At 44.1% G+C, this 17,822-nt stretch overlaps 1 protein-coding gene across 1 annotated transcript in view; it reads right to left on the bottom strand.

Moving 5' to 3' along the window:
* Nucleotides 1–17,822, bottom strand: part of LOC144769317 (teneurin-2-like) — an 853,614-nt gene that overhangs the window by 322,845 nt on the left and 512,947 nt on the right. The gene's annotated exons all lie outside the window — the stretch shown is intronic.

The raw sequence follows: 17,822 nt of genomic DNA on the forward strand, positions 1-17,822 counted from the left end.
CTAGACAGTATCACAAAGTAGGTTGTGGGTTTTGGCAGGATGGGCCGTCACTGGCTTGATAGGGGGCAGAGCTGTCATCTACCTCTCTTGCAATTCAAAGGCACTGGCTCAGATCACACACAGAGGACTTTGTGCTACCCTATTGTGCCCTCGGACATACAGTGACCAGGGTAGGGAGGCACGAAATTCTAGACATTTCGGTAGGGGAAAACTCCTGAAGCTTCTCCCACTTCAAAGTACGCACAAGGTATAAATATTGGACCCTCAGATCCAGATCATCAGTACACTCCTGGACCTGTGAATACTACCCTGTTGCTTGCCCTGCTTACTGAAAAAGAAGACTTGACTTGCACCCTTCATCCCAGGCTAAAGTGACTCCAAGACTCTACTTGATAGAGTTCCTGATTCCAAAGAGGTGTCTCTCCAGTCCTCGACCCTTGGTGTGGCATCAGTTTAGCTCCTCCTAACACAAAAGAAGAAATCGTGAAGTTTTCGACTTGGGCTTATTCACACTAATATCTTAATGCCTGCGCTGACTGCCATTGTGAAGCTCTAGTGACAGCGAACACCAGGGACCACCGGAAATGTGAGATCTGCACTTCACACAACAGCAGCAACAGCCTGCAGTGACTGTCAATGCGAATCTTCAGCTACGACATTTTGCAATGCCCAACAGGATCTTTGCGCTATACTGTCCACAATGCCTGGCCTGCTCTTCAAGCTGCAGCGATGAACATCGATAACGCTTTCCCTGCTCCTAATGGCTTCCGCAACTGCGAATATAAATTCTTCGCACTAGACTTTAGAAGATAACTCTTTCAGAGGGCCCAAACTGGTCCCTGTATCTGGCCCATGCTCCATCACCGTCAGCCAGAACTTGTGACTTTCACCCGCTCTCCCACAACCATATTTCCCTAAATTTGTGCGGGATCTTTCTTGTACTGTGTTTTCACTTTAATGCTGTTAGTCTGCTGCATAAATACGTTACAAATTGCCTCTAAGTGAATTAGGCCTGACTGCTTTTGTGCCAAACTCCCAGAGAGTCAAGCAGGAGCTAATGTAGTGATTTAGTTGTGGCAGATCACTGTACTCTCTGCTGGGGAAAAAGATATGTGACTGGCCAGATTTAAGAAAGGAGACATATGCAGAACCATCGGAAGCTAATGAAAATTAACTTAACTACATATTGCACTGGTGAGTGTCTTCTTCCATGTGATTTTGTATTTTCGTCTGCAGTTTCAGAACTTGGAGGCAATACAAAGCAGAGAACCGCATTTCTTTGAGAAAAATATCCATTTAAACACGTTTGATACTGGTTTCTGGCATTATGATGCAGGTATTTGAATTATCAGTTTCATTGTCAGTGCCTGTTGCTGATCTTGCGATTAGCAGTAAGGTGGGAGAGCAGCTGTCATAGGTGAACACTAAATAGAAGGTGGCCATGTTTTGGTCTGCTATGACCATACTGGGGAATTGGCAAGAAAGGAAGAAGGCAGGGAGTGAACAGATGGAGGGAACAGTGGCACTGGGAAAAGGACAAGGAAAACTGCATACTAGAAAGGGAGAATGATATCAAACGTTGACGGGGAGAGGTCAGCACAGATTTGAGAAAAGCCTGTGGGTCAAGTAGGAGAGGGGGCAGAAAGGTGTGCTAGGAGCTAATAACCAAGAATAGGAGCTGTAAGAGCACAATATTGTCACCTCACTGCCTGTTTTCGGCTTTGGTAACTAGTGGTTGGTGTTAATGTCTGGAAGGTGACCAAATACAACAGCAGCTTTGCAAGTCCAGTTAACAATCTGTGTGTCTGTGAAGAGTCAGTATACACCTGTTTTTAATGGAGCTGAAGACAGTGTTGACAGGCAACCCCTCAAAGCCTGTCTTTAGCTGCATGTACAGGGATGTTATAGGAGCTAATTGTCTCAGACAGTCAAAGACAGGCACTTTAAGATTCATTAAGGGCTGGCTTGATTCCAATATGGGATTTGTCTAGCTGGATGCTATTTTTTGGTTGTTTTTATTGCGTCTAGCATGTGAATTGTGTGGGTATCTAAAATGTTATATGACCTCTCTCACTTCGATGAATTTTTATTTTGTAGAACTTTGCACAGATAAAAATATTTCCAGCTCCGTTAAATACTGTGTGATTCCCTTGCAGTGCCTCTAAGTAGTCATATGCAGTCTTCTGCATGTTTGAGCTTTAGTTCTATTTGACCAGATGTGGGTGTAACCAAAGCAAATTGCATCTAACTTGGTTGATTTTATATTGGTACCTAATAGAATTGCATTTATGAACACGGGACGTAGTACCAGTGGCGGTTGTGACCCACAAAGATGGTGAGTTGACATCAATACAACTAAAATGAACACATAAATACAATTAAACAAAAACATGCAAATAAACATTTTAAAAATAAAAAAAAACTAACCTTACCCTGCAGCACGTCCTTGGTGTTCTCTGGACCCGGTTATAGACTCCTTGAAGCGCGCTGTCCTATGGGTCATTATCCAATCCAGACCCTGCACTCATGCTGCATGAAAAAGTGTCTGGATTGGCTGGAGCAGGCTGCTTCAGCACTCCAAAGAGCAATGAAGGCCTGTGCCTGCTCTCCAAAATGGGTGTCTATGACAGCTGGGTTGGAGAAGTACAATTGGCCCTAATAATGTAGAAGCCAAACCGACATATGCAATTCATACTGAAGGGGCCACTGGTCATTGCTGCCAATCAGTAGCGATGATGCAATGGCCCCACCGTGCCCTATCCATTCGGCATTAAGCCGAAAAAATAAAATGGTAATAAAATACTTTTATTACCATTTGATTGTTCCAGCTTTCTGCGCAGCAGTGTTTGGGGGGGGGGGGTGTCTCGGACGCTCCCATGGAGGAACAGCTGCTGTGTAGTACATACATTGTTGGTGCTGCTACTTCCTGCTCAACAAACATATGATTCTCTGAAAAGCACCCTTTGTTTTTAGCATGCTTCTTTATTCTTTCTGCAGAAGGCTAAGGGGTCTGTCTCAGCCCTAGTCATGCTTTACGGTGAGAGAGAAAGTGCAGTGATGTCATTTTCAGCATCCATGTCATATCGTGATGATGTCACATGCTGAGTTTGCAGCTCGCTTGAAGCCAAGATTGATTTTCAATTACATTCAGAAACATTTGTTTAGTTAGGCAATTGGGAGTTCTTTTTTGTAAGTCTCAGAAAGAATTACCTTAGCAAATATTTGAAATGACCTTCCTGATGATGGAGGTTTTGTTTTTTGCAGATTCCGGATTTTGTAGTGAACCTTTTAATCGCTGATATGGTTTTATGTTTTGGCTGTGTAATCATATAAATTAAAGCGACACAGAAAAATAGAGCTTCATTTGCACTTCAGATAATGACGAACCTGAATTTCCTTTTTAATTTTAGCTTATTTTTTGTCTTATTTCTTTTTTTCCCATATTACTGTCCTGATATCTTATTGGGACATGGATAAAAAGGGTAGTGAGATCGGATTTGTTAGCATCTATGTTGCCTGTGTGACATCTTTTAGTAGTAGTAGTAGTAAATTTCTTTATTTAGATATTACACAGATATCTTTAAAAGAAGATTACATAATTCACATTATATACGACTGTTAAAAGTAAAACCAACAAAACGGTCAGTAACCAGCCATAATAAAAATAAAAGTCTTCCGCATCCTCACCATCCTGGGTCCGTAGAATTTTTAAAAGGAAGATAAAAACCAAAGAAAAAGTAGTACAAAAGTTTAAAACCTAATATACAGAGGACTTTACCCCTTTTTCTTTACTCTCACTGGCTTAAATATCATACATCTGAAAGACAACCCAATTTTCCTAGAGGTACTTCTCATATTCTTTTCATTTCATCCTCCCTAGAAATTTGGGATGTGTCACAGGGTGTATTAAGTAAAAAAGAGAGAGGTAAAAAAGGGGGGATTTAACAGGACCTCTTTGGCTTGAAACAGGACCTCTTTGGCTTGAGTAACATCTAAAAAACGAAAAGTCATGAACTGTGGATAGGAGTTGTGGAATATTTAATGGACTTTACAAAGAGCTATTAACGTCACAAATTTGGCTTGAGTAGCCACTGAAGAGGAGGCTGAACTTTTCTTGTCTACATGTTTTGAGAGGAAATGTGCAGCTGTGTTAAAAATATGCAGTGTACAAATATTGAGAAATAGGAACATTGCAAATGTCCCCCAGAAGGGTGTTTTGGTGCTGATGTAGATGACACCAGAAAAAAAGGAAGGAAGATGACAGATCAGCATAAATGGAAGATTTGTATTGCTTCTATTAAAGGAATTTATAAGAAATTAGGTGACTGCTTGAGATGGGTGAAACCCTTATCAAGGTAAAACCACAATTTCTGTCAGGGTGAAACATAAGCAAACCACAAATTAACCAGTGGTTAACCCTCTGGTAACTTGGTACAAAGCAGTCAGGCTTAATTTAGAGGCAATGGTTTTTTATGCAGCACTTCAAACAGTAATAAAGTGAAAACACAGCATAATAAAAATCAATCACACCAATATGGAAACATAGTGTAACATGTAATACATTATTTGAAGCCAAAATGACAAGAATACAATCAGTAGAACCAGAGATATCCAATTTTAAATATTTAAAAGAAAAAATGTCTAGCAGCACAAAGCACTCATCATGCCGGACCGGATCAAAGTCACAAGATAAGGCCGACCGCAATGGAGCGAGGGACAGTTACAGGGACCAAGTTAGGACCGCTGAACAAAGGACCTTAAGTTCGGTTTACGGAAGCATTGCGAGATTCTGTGTCGAGGATATGTCACTCACCAGCAGTTCCAAGAAAGCTGTGGTTCAGTAATGCAGAGTCCTGCATTGTCATTGAAGATGGCATCGCCAAGGGGCTTGTGTTGCAGAGTCCTGCAATGAGGATGTGTCAGGCAGTGACAGTACAGAGGAGCTGCAGGGGTGCAATGTGAATTCCTTTGTGGCTGTCGAGGATGCAGTCGATGATGGGCTGCTATGTGAAGGCCTGCATAGGTGGTTTGCGCAGCAACTATTTACGTTGTGCTGTGTAAGTTCTGCTCACAGGACCGCAGCTGGGCTAACAGAGCACCTTCAGGCCCACTTGCAAGGGTCCAGGATAGGGATGGCACCACTTGGGGAGTAGGACTCACACCAGAATGAATACAGATGCTGGGTCTAAGGTGTTTGGAGCATTTTCTTTCGCTAAGGAACTGATTAGAACAACAACCAACTAGTCCTTGGAGGCACTGTGGTGGTCAAGAGTTCAAGATGCAGAGCCAGTCTTTTTCATTCAGCCAGTAGTGCAACAGAGTAACAGTCCTTCTTGCAAAGAAGCACAGCATTCATTCTGAGTCTTCTGCAGGTCAAGCGTATACTGAAGCGTTGGGCCTGAGGGTCCAACATTTATACCTGGTACCTACTTTGAAGTAGGAGACGTTTCTAGAGGCATCCACACCCAGAGGTGCTTGAAATTTCCTTTCTCCCTGCCCTGGCTCCACCTTGTCTGGAATAGCAAAAGACTAGTGTCAAACCCTTTGTGAGTGTGTTCAGGCAGAGGCTTTGTAATGTACAAGTGTGGTAGGTGACAGTTTCTCCCCCCATCAACTTAGAAAGGGCCCATCCTGCCAACACCTATTTCCTCTTTGTCTCACTGTCTATTTATGCACATCCATTGTTAGGTGTTCTGCTTTACTTGCCAGCACGATGTAATGCTTTACAAGGTTGGTAAATTAGCCCATTATTTTATGAGATCTTTGAATCCACATTTGAGGTAAAGGGATCAGCACTCTAAGTGAAGCCAGCGAACCTTTGGTGCAGCATTTTTGTTTTCACATTGCTTCGAGTGAAGATACTCATATTCCTGGGCAATTGAATATATTGCAGCTTAGTATTTTGACGAATATGCTCTTATCCCGAGGTCTAGTGAAACATTTTCTTTGACACCATCAGTGGAAAGACAATAGTCCACACTATGAAGGTGAAGGAATGACAGCTCCACACTAGTGCTTATGCTGTTCTCTCATCTACACAAGCAATAGAGATGGGATTTGAGTTGTGAATCGCTAATGGATAGATTTCATGCCATCTTTTATTGTTATATAGTTTGCAATACTGCCCCGGGCACTGTGTGTGGAGAAGTCATCGCACTGTAAGGTGTTGAGTGATTTGTTTGGCATACGAAGGGTTGTATTAGTGTGTGAATGGGGCAGAAAGGCTGACATAGGCTGTCGGTATACTTACCTTTTCATCCTTCCCTTGTTTTTGCCAGAGCGGGCCTTCTGACCTAAGTTGTTACCAGGCGAGGTGAGGTCTAGTCCTTGTGTAAGACAGGTGAGCAAAAATCTTTCTTAATTGTTTAGGTTGTACCATAGGTACTGAGTTGTTTGGGGTTGACAGTCGGTGCCCCTTAGCATTTTCCACTTATCTGGAAACTCTGTCTGTTCTGTTCACTCAGAGTACCGTAATATATGTTTTTTTACATATGTCTTTTTTCAGGTGCCTTTTGCATTCCGGCTACACAGAGGATTCGTAATTGCACACGTGGTTGTATTAATTCCAACCCTTATTTTCAAATACATTTTTTGTCTCATTTGTGTTTTCACTTTCTAGACACTGTAATTTTAATGCAGTAGCAAAAGCATTCATAGATAGGTCCTGAAGAGAGCCGTGGACAACGGGTCCAGTAGGCTGAAACATGTCAACCTTACCCTTAAGCAGTTATGTTTGAAAACTGCTTTGCACTGCTTTTCTTAAGGATTACAATAGATATCCCGATAAAAGTTTTTCTCTCTTGTAAATCCTTTTTGAAATTTCACTACCACACTATTGCACTGCACGCATTACTCCCACATACTATTTGTGATCCACATCTATGTGTTTTGAGAGCCTAGTTTCTCTTGATTCTTTGCTCCTCCTACATGACCTTTTTACAGATACATTCCACTAGGAATCCCTCTATGTTCCACATCACCCATCTGGGCTGTTTCTTCAAAGTCTGATTTGTCAAGGAAGCAACAATGGAGCCATACCTCTTTACAAATCTCCTGTAATATTTGGTGAGGCCCGGGAAGGCCTCATCTCTGTCTGGCTCTTGGGGGTGTTCCCTAGCCGGAATGGTCTTTATTTTGGCCTGGAAGTGCTGTAACTTGTCTCTTCCAACGTGGTGAACCAAGTAGACCACGGAACTCCGCCCTCCCAGCTATAACTGAAGACTGCAATGTCAATTAGGCAGGCAGCACTGAAGTTCTCAAATCCAGCTTGGCCCTTATTGATCAACCTCTTGAAGGTGACAGAGCATTCTTCAACCAAAGGGCATCACGTGATACTGAAAGTGGCCTTCTGGGGTAGAGAGCATAGACCTTTCTTTGGCACTGTTAGTTACGGCAATCTGCGAGTACTCAGAATTGAAGGGAAACAACTTTTAAAACGCAGTCATTACATTGCACTACCTTTACAATGCAGTCATTACAACACAGCCATTACATTGCATGTCACTACAATGCATGTCATTACAACACGTCACTACAATGCAGTCATTACATCGCAAGTCGTTACAACGCATACCATTACAACGCATAGTGCTGTTACACTATCCGACACTTACCCTACTGTTGCACTCACTGGAGTTAGAATAGTAATTTTTACCCTTACACTATCCACTTACCCCACTGTTGCACTCACTGGAGTTAAAATAGAAATTTTTACCCCTACACTATCCAACACTTACCCTACTGTTGCACTCACTGGAGTTATAATAGTAATTATTACCCCCAACGCTATCCAAAACTTACCTTAAATGCAATGTAATGGTGTGTGTTTTAATAGTATGTGTTGTAATGATATGATGCGATGTAATGCAATGCGTTGTAAAGGTAGTTTCTAAAAATGCAATGTTTTGGCATGTAATGTAAAAGAATGCATTGTAATGTCATACATACAGAATTAAACCAGAGTGTGGGGATGGTACTTGGAAAGGCAGCCTTGGGGACATGTAACATTGGGCTGAATCAAGGGCTGCTGGAGGGCTCAATTAACCTTAGCTCCAGGATTTTGGAGACTTCATTCTTTATGCTACAGACAACCTGGAGATCCTATTTTTCACAGGCATACTGTCCCCTGTGTCAATATCATGTGAATACCATGTAGAGACCCATGGGGCATGGGAGAAGAGAGAGGCAAACTGCCCCAACACATGGTGATATGACATGCAGCTGGCGATGTCACCTGCAGGGTGACTTAGAGGAAACAGCATCTTAGTGTACTCCTTCATGAGCTTCGATGGGAAAATGTGTCCTAAGACGTTCATCATAGGAATAGTGCCCCCCCCCTATTTATTGCCTCAAAACGTCATGAGTAGGTGAGGTGAGACCACAAGGTCTTAGAAGGGATCAGCAGGTCGGGGAAGAGCCTTTTTGGTGGTCGATGTTCCAAACCCACTCACCCTAAAAAGTACGGAAATAAAACATAAATTAAAGGCTTACGTATTTTATAAAATGAATGAATAAATAAAGTTTTAACAGAAATAGAAAAAACAAAAATTTTGCTGTCATTGTTTTCTTTCTGCGTTGTAAGGTAGGGTTACAGGGCAATCCTAAATCTTTATACAACTACAATGGCCTCCAGAAAAGGGATCTAGGAGCCAAAACTTAATTTCTCAGGTCACTGGGTGTCATTATAGCAGGACCTGGGATGATGTGATGGCCCTCCTTTGCTCCTTAAGGGACAGTTGGAATCCTGACCAATTGTGAAGACTAGCCTTGGTCTCCATCTGACTTGTCAGGAGCATGACACAAAAAAGGAAAGAATGGAGTGAAAACCCATGTGAAGTAAATGAGCTGTGAATAATTTAAAAACATTAGTGCTGATACCTCCAGCAAAACAGCTCCTTCTTTCTCAGTATGGGTTCCAGCTTTCGGTGAACTCACCAATGAAATCTGGATCACCCGTAAGCTAACACAATTTATGTAATCAATAAACGTGCAACACAATTTCATCCACAAAGAGTAGTCAGCGTCATCTAATGATTTGTGTGCATAGTATTGTAGGATGTTCTCTCTCCTCACATCCACCAAGTGCTAGGGTACTAATGCTATGCCCCAACAATTGGTGAAAGGCCATCTGGTACTCTTGGGTCAGGGTAGGGGAGCATTTGACACCCTCCTGCTCCTTGGAAGATAGGAGGTCGGGGAGAGGTTCACTCTCCTCCTCCACTTCGTCATTCATGACCAAGAGTGTGTTAACCTCAGACCTCTCAAAGGGTAACCTGGGGGGTTTGAGGTCCACAAGGTAGATGATATTCCCTTCCTCTCCTTCAGCTCATAGGACCCAGACCATTGGTCTTTTAGGGTCCTGACCACAGCATGCTCTATCACCCACAATTTCTGGCCAGACTAACAGCCGACCAGAGTGGCCTTCTGGTCATACCATTCTTTCTTAACCTCCTGGCTGGCTTCCATATTCTCCTTAGCCTTCTTCCGGAAGCACTTAATCTGGGTGCAGAGGGCCAGTATCCTGAGTGGCTTTCTTGGGAGCTTGCCCCATCCCTCTTTCACTAGGATGAGAGGGCCTCTGATAGCATGTCCATACAGAAGTTAAAACTGACTTAATCCAACACCCTTCTGCGGTACCTCCTTGTATGCAAACAAAAGGCATGGCAAGAAGATGTCCCACTTCTGACTCAAGGGTTCTGCTAGGTCAATGATCATGCCTTTAAGGGTCTTGTTAAATCTCTCTACAAGTCATTGGGAATGGTAGGGTGTGAAGAACTTGTATGTTACTCCACACTTGTCCCACATGGGTAAAGATCCTCATTAGTACCCTGGCCACTGTGGGTGCAGTCACTGCCCTCTGAGGTATAGCCTCTGGGCCCTCCAAGGCCAGGATATCTTGGGGTCCAGAGGCTCAACAATGTAAATGTCCACCCTTTCGAGGGAGATGCCAGTGACAGAAAATGGAACATGGGGATCCTTGTGCTTCCCACCTGATTTCTCACTGGCCTTGCAGCATGAATATGACCTGCAGAACACATCTGAGGCTCACTTCATCTGAGACCAATATAAGTGGGTGACATGCCTGCAAAAGATCTTGTACTTCTATCGATGACATACCAGTCGGAAATCGTGGGCCGGCTCCACAAGGCAAGCCATGTAGCACTGATGGGCTAACTACACATGGGTTGCACCAGTCTCAGAAACCTTAAGCTCACTGGATTGGAGGAGCCCATTCAACCAGTAAATTAGGAGATCACTAGAGGTGTCACCAGCTACCTGGACCTCAGCCTACAGCCTTAGGCCCTCCAGAGTAGGGCACTACATCTGCACTCTGCAGAACTCTTTCCTGGTTGGTCCTCCTACCGCAATTTCCGATAGGTTTCCCTGAATAGCAATGTCCTCCCTGTAGGTTCTGGAGCATTGCCCTCAGGCTCACCCTCCTCCCAGACCATGGGAGTTCCAGGAGCAGATTTCTTGTGCCTCTTGGCCTTCCTCTTTTAGCGGGCAGGTACCTTGGCAACTCTTGTCGCTCCAGGTCCTTCTGACCAGTTTATAGGGTAGATATGCACCATGCAGTCAGACATAGATACTCAGTCAAACCCAACCTCTACAGTTGTATCTCCACCTCTTTCCAGACTGTGTGCTTCAGGTGATTACCAAGCAGACAATCCACAGACATGGATGGACTCACAGCTACCCTTAAGGAACCTGAGGCCCCCACCATTCAAAGGGAACAAGAACCAGTGAATATTGACTTCTATAGTTATCAGCTACTACAACCTGGTGGACCAGATTAGGGACTGCCTGCTCTGAGGACACAAGACGACACCTAAATGTTATCATGCTGGCTTATTTGTTATGCAGAACCTCCACACTCTGCCAATTGATGGTGACCCACTGCTGCTACTTCTTGGTATTGCTAAGCATATAGGCACTGAGCAACATATCTACGTCACCCAGGGACACTCGAGTAACCCATGCACTATCCCCTATACTAAATGGGGCCGATTCTCCACAAGCACTACACTGCCAGCCCCAATGTCTGTCCACCAGTGGGGAACTATGGCCACTTGGGACACTAGGCATCACCCTTCAAATGCCCACCCTGATGCCACTTATGGCACTTAGAGGTGAACTTCACTGATGACTTATGGTCATGGAACTTGGTCTTGGGGACTGGGAATTCTACAATCTGTAACTATTTTGGGGACATTTACAGAATGTATTGTGTTTATTTTTTATCTCCCCCCTCCTTCCTGCCCACCCTTGTAGTGATCCCCCTCCAGATACCTTCTAGTGGACTCAGGTTCTGAGCCAGAAGTTCACCTCCTTGGCAAGCTCTCGGGGGTAAGTGAGCTTACTCACTGTTGGCACACCTTTGCAAAACAAAAACTGAACATATGCTCTCTTGCCATCAAATTGTACATGCCATGGTAATATTTTACTTCACTGCCTTTCACCCAACTATCCAATTCTTTGCAAAAGGAATCCACACAATCCACCCAAGACAGATGGGGCACCTTTTGGCTGACACTAAACTCCTGCCTAAACTTTCCTTGGATGAGGCCATATTTCCTCACAAGGGTGTCCTTCATGGGGGAATACTTTATTCTGTCCCCCTTTTTTAAGGCCAGCAGGTCAAAATTCTCTTCTTTAGCTATATGCCTCTAGTGACTGGTCCCCAATTCCTCCTCAGGGAATGTATTTATCTCCAGAGCAACCTTACATGCTTCAAACCACTTGTCAATCAATCAAAATGTGTATTTCGGACACAAAAATCCATAAAACAAAGTACAGCAATTAGAAGGATGAAACCAAAATAATGAAAAACAATAAATAGCCACAATCACATACGAGCAACAAAACCACAGTCAATAAAATGCATACATTGTGGAGAAAATGAAACTCCAACAAGATTATAGCAGCATTCAAAGCAGATACCGAAAGGAAAATATGCTTTTAAAACATCATTACTTCAATGATTTGACTTTGCGCATACGAATGAACCAAGCCCATACAAAAATATGGTCATCCCAACAACGATTACCTCTCTTGTATCTGAATGTAAAGTGAATAGTGCATGTGCATAATGAAGAGAACCTAAGAGCTTACAACCTGGCAGGACAGAAAAAGGCAAAATGGTGTGAAGTTTCCTCAGCTGAGTTACAAGAAGAGGGCTTGCTTGAGTTACAATATTGTACACCCTATTTTATACAACACACTGTTTAATGGGAGAACTCCAAACCACTTGTCAATGTCATCTTCCGCGGTAAAGTTAGGCACCAGATCCTTTGGGATGTGGACCCTCTTGCCTTCAGAGGGCACATCAGGTATGTTGCCACCAATGCTGATGGACTCCACCTGTTTGCTCAATTTCCAGCCCTCTGAGACTGAGGTCATGGGCCATTCTCCTTTCATCCATGACCAGTTTCTTTTCCCTCATAGCTCTCTAGGCTGTTGCCTCTTCCATCTTGAATTTTGCCATCTGCAGCCTAAACTCCCTTTCATCATTCCAGTCCACCAGCTCATCTGGAGAGGTGCCTTGTTTAGATACGCTGCTCTCCGCTCTGGCAAGGAGTTCCAATTAATGGGTCAAGGCATCCCCCTTCCCCTGAATGTTGCATCTCACAACTCATATGCAGGTCCTGTTCTACAATATCATCCTTCGTGTCCTTGCCATCGGTAGCTAGTGAACCTCTGCCCAGGCCCTCAGAGCTTTTTGAAGCGCCAACATCTTGGTGCCTTTCCTGGTTGGTAGTCCCCTTACTTTACAGAACTGCTTGAGCTTAAAGTTAGTATAGTTATCCAGGTTGGCAACCTCAAATTCTATACCTGCAGGTGTAGTTACAGGCACAGACAGGTAGGGAGAGATTAGAGTGGACTTATGAAAAAGCAAAAAGAGACAATCAAGGAGAACTTTACAAAACGAAAACTTGAATCAGCATCAAATTATTTATCTGGTATTTTTATTGTAACACAAAATCACTGCATGACACTGCACAAACACAAGTCCAAATCCTTCCTCTGCCACCAATATAGGGAATTGGGTTACGAGTTGAGGGGGTAAATCTGTCTCCTGACCTATGGGCTGTTTAGGGTCTATCCTAGGGGTGAATTATATTTGTTAAAAAGGGAGGTTTAGGTCTGTCAAATGCTTTATCTATATTTTGCAAGGTAGAAATGGCAGTCAAAACAACACACACAGGCTGCAATGGTAGGACTTATGTTGGACTTTATCCATTCTGCAGCACCATCCCCAAACTCTACGCCTTCATTCTTCCTATTTTTTGCTGAATTTGTTTTGTTGACCTTAGAACTCTCCAAACTTTACCCCGGCTAACCATTGCTAAAGTGCTTGTGCTTTCCTTTTAAAACAGGCTAACATTTGCTTATATCCAATTGTCATGTTTAATTTAACTATACATTCCAAGTAACATGCACAACATGCGTCCAGGGGCTGTACATTAAATGCTACTAGTTGGCCTGCAGCACTGATTGTGCCACCTACTCAAATAGCACGTTAAACATCTCAAACCTGCCACTGCAGCCTGTGTGCAGTTTTAAACTGTCCTTTTGACCCAGCAAAGTAAACATTTTGCCAGGCCCAAACATTCCTTTTCAATACATATATCTCACCCATAGGTAGGCCCTGAACAGCTCAGAGGCCAGGGTGAGATGTATTTAAAAAGCAGGACATGTACTTTTAAGTCTTACATGTTCTTACATGCTCTTAAATTCATTTTTCACTACTGCAAGGCCTACCTCTCTAATAGGTCAAAATTTGAATTATCTTATTACATTTTATAAGTGTAATTTCCAAATGAGAATAAGTAACCAGTCATGATTGGTGTCTCTGGAATTTCAAATCGTAACATATGGTAAAGTTGGATTTTAAGTTACAATTTTAAAAATACAGATTCTAGAAAGTTGCCATTCTCCTGCTTTACCCATTTAGGCAAAAGAAACAATTGATGGACGGAATGCTGGACAATGCAAACGTGCACCCCCAGTCACAAGCATCTGGGTTTAATCCATCATTCTTTTTTTCGCTCACCACACCACCCTAGTTTGCAACAGGCAATATGCAAATCAGTCTTGATACTGTTCCTTATTGGAACAGTCCAGCCCAAACTGCCAAGCCAGGTCCTACCTGGACAAGAAACAAGCATCCTGGGACCGGTTTCAGGGCTTAACTCTTCTTCAGCCAAGCTATCGTGAATGTAAATGTAAATGTGTTTGTATTTATATAGCGCCTTCTACCCTGAGGTCTCGTAGCACTGTATTCATACCGCTGTGGAACCCTTCCTGGCTTTTCCTGTGAAATGTCCATTCCAGGGCACCCCCAAGGTGAAGCCAGGCATCCAAGCGCTGCTGGGGCCGTTGTGGAGATTAAGCAAGCTATTGCCCAGAGTCACAGAGTGGGACCCATGATTAAACTAGGCACCGAGGCGAGAATTATCAGGTCTGGGGAAATTGTGTCCAAGAGCCACCGAGGCGGGAATTGAAAACTGGTCCCGGGCCAGACCTCTGCATCAGGGTCTGCCGCTCTAACCATTGAGCCACGCTTCTCCACTATCATTTGTTTGCATTACCCATTTAGGGGCACATGTATGAGAGGTTTGCATAATGTTTGCACCTGGCAACTTTGGGCATATGCAACACAACCTTCTAAGTTATATTTTTGAAGCAATACAAAGTCACTTAACATGGCTTTGAATGGTTTCAAAAATATAGAGTAATGCAACGCAGTGCAAATCGCTGTGCTGCATTACTCTGCAGAATGGTGGCATTCAATACGCATTGTGGTGGGTGTTCCTGGTAAATCTGGGAATGCACCAAAAAGATACCATTCACCAGGAGAGGCGCAACTAAGAGAAATATGTCAATTTTTCCCCATTTTGTCCTCTTTCTACGTGTGTTGCATTCTGCAGCACATATAAAAAGAGGAAAAAGCCTCTCAGGATTGATTGTTTTTGTGCAGGAAAGTGCCCTTTCCTGCGCAAAAACAATCCTGCCTGCAACACAGGCACCCTTGCACCATGGCATTGGCACTAGGCTGCCAAATCGGCACCAGCACAAGGGGAAAGGACATATTGGATAAATATTGTGCATTCCTACTCTTTCCCTGTGACACAGGGCTGCACAGAAAGGTGACTTGCTGCAATGTCCTGTGCCACTTATGTCATACATATACTCCTTAGTGCCTGTAGCCTGTCTCTGTTCCCATGACTGGGTGTAGCTGACAGTTGACCTTTGTGTATTCGTCCAAGACAGCCACATACAATAGGGAGCATAGTTGTGCATGAATGGGTCATTACTGGCAGGATGGGAGGGGAGAGCTGGAGCCAACCCCAATTGCAATTGCACAAAGAGCTGTATACCCTGTGTAGGTAGGTTGGAGCCAGGCCAGAACAGGGAAGTCAGGCTGCCTGGGGACTTCAAAGGGAAATCTTCAAACCCCCCCACTCCAAAGGCACAACTGTGAATAAATACTGTACCTCATTCACCAACTCTTCAGTGCACCTCTGGACCTGTGGATACTTTCCCAGGAAGGAGGGCTTTTGTGCTGCTACATGGAATGTGACTCTGCTGGACTGCTGCTCTAAAGGAACTGCTGCCCTGGTGTGCTGACTTGCTGCCTGCTACCCTCTTGCCTGGGGAAGAACTCGACCTGCAACTTCATCTTGAACCCAGGATCCCAGAGTGACTCCAAGGGCTGGTATGCTGGCCTCCAGATCAGAGCATTTGCGGCTCCCCAACCAGATCCTAGGCTTAGTTGGAGCAAGTTTCCAACACCCAAGTGGTGCCCCCCAGGTCCTAGACCTTTGGTGTGGTTCAGCAAACTTAAATCAACCTTTTGGGCTCAATGAGTACGAATGGGCCCATTCATCCTAAGACTGCACCGCTCACACCGAGAATCAGTGTGAGCTGTTGCCAGTCCATCTCTTGCACAAGAGCAGCAACAGCCCACAGGGTATCAGCAACGTGGAACTCCAGACCTCCCGTCCGTGACATCTGTCCTGCTTTTCGCGCCAGGCCGACAACCTGTGCACTCTCCTTGCTCCTCACTGCCTTCCCCAATGCAAATGGGAATCTTGGCACAAAACTTGAGGAGGTAAATCTTCAGCATGAGTCATCTGGAATTGTATCTGTTCCAAGCTACTTCATGGTCGGCCTGAACTTTTGACTTTGACCATGGGTGTCTGCAAAAATGTTTCCGGGGGGGGGGGGCACATTTTTAACTTCATCACCATCCTCCGACATGATTGAGCACAAGTATTAAGTACATCATTAAAAAATCTAATAAGACAAAGAGCTTAAATAAACAAAGAAACCCATAGGGGGGAAGAGAAAAATCGTGTGAGGACCACAGCAGACGACCTGGCAACTACAATGAAACAGAGGGAAAAACAAAAAATGGCCGGAAAAAAACAAAACATTCTAAATCAGGTTGATGTGGTTCTAGAGAGATCCACATCAGCAAACCTTTCAATGATGGAACAGTGGACAACTGTGTCAAATTCAAGAGCTAGTAGGATCAGCCACGCTAAGCCACATCCTATCAAACAATATTAATGAAGCACCTCATTAAGTAACAAAGACATGACTGATTCCATCTATCTACTTGGACAGAAACTCACAGAGGAGTGTACAGAGCATTGAATTCTTCAAGATGGTCGGTAAGTTGCTCAGACATTATTTGCTTTGTCTTTTTTTCCAAAGTGGGTACCAGAACGATGGGTTCAGAGTTATAAACATTTGGAACATCCAAACCATCTTTTGAAGGCAGAGGGCTAACAACACTGGATTTCCAACCTTTGGGGACAAGTCCAGCTGTGAACAATGCATTGATAATATTGACAATTTCCTAGATACTGGCAGTAGATGTTCTTTGTAATATTGTCACACAACACAAGTCACTGGGAAAGCCAGTTTTCAACATGGACACAAGAATGCCTACCTCCTCTTTAGAGTCAGTGGAAAAGTTAGAGAGGGAAATCTCAGTGCAGAAGTAAAGGGCAGGTGCAGGAAAACTGAAACAAGGAAAGCAGGGGACTGATAAATGGGTAGGTTTTAGGTGTACTCTGCAAGGTATTGAACATGGAAGTGGCAGGGCTACATGTCCTCCAATGCACACCACTTTAGAAAAGGGGTGGTGATGAACAGAGTGTCTGAATTAAGCAGACCACTCTTACCCAGTCCAAAGATCAGGGCTTGATCCATCACCATTATTTAGCTCACTGCCCCATCCCAGCTCAGAACCTGGCTATATGCAAATTAGTCTGTCCCTGGCCCAGTGCATCATGGGAACAGGGCAGACCAAACTACCAAGCCAATTCTTCACCAGAAAGGAGACAAGCTACCGGGGACCGGTTTCTGGCATTTCAGCCTCGTCGGCCCGGCTTGCTTGAATCCTGATGGAGCAGTGAGCAAGGGACTCATGTCTGAGTATACCCTTCCACGCTTATGGTGGACAAAATGATTCAGAAAAGGGGGTGGTGATGAACAGAGTGTCTGAATTAAGCAGACCACTCTTACCCAGTCCAAAGATCAGGGCTTGATCCATCACCATTATTTAGCTCACTGCCCCATCCCAGCGCAGAACCTGGCTATATGCAAATTAGTCTGTCCCTGGCCCAGTGCATCATGGGAACAGGGCAGACCAAACTACCAAGCCAATTCTTCACCAGAAAGGAGACAAGCTACCGGGGACCGGTTTCTGGCATTTCAGCCTCGTCGGCCCGGCTTGCTTGAATCCTGATGGAGCAGTGAGCAAGGGACTCATGTCTGAGTATACCCTTCCACGCTTATGGTAGACAAAA

Source organism: Lissotriton helveticus, chromosome 7 (assembly GCF_964261635.1).
Source record: "Lissotriton helveticus chromosome 7, aLisHel1.1, whole genome shotgun sequence".
Lineage (NCBI taxonomy): Eukaryota > Metazoa > Chordata > Amphibia > Caudata > Salamandridae > Lissotriton > Lissotriton helveticus.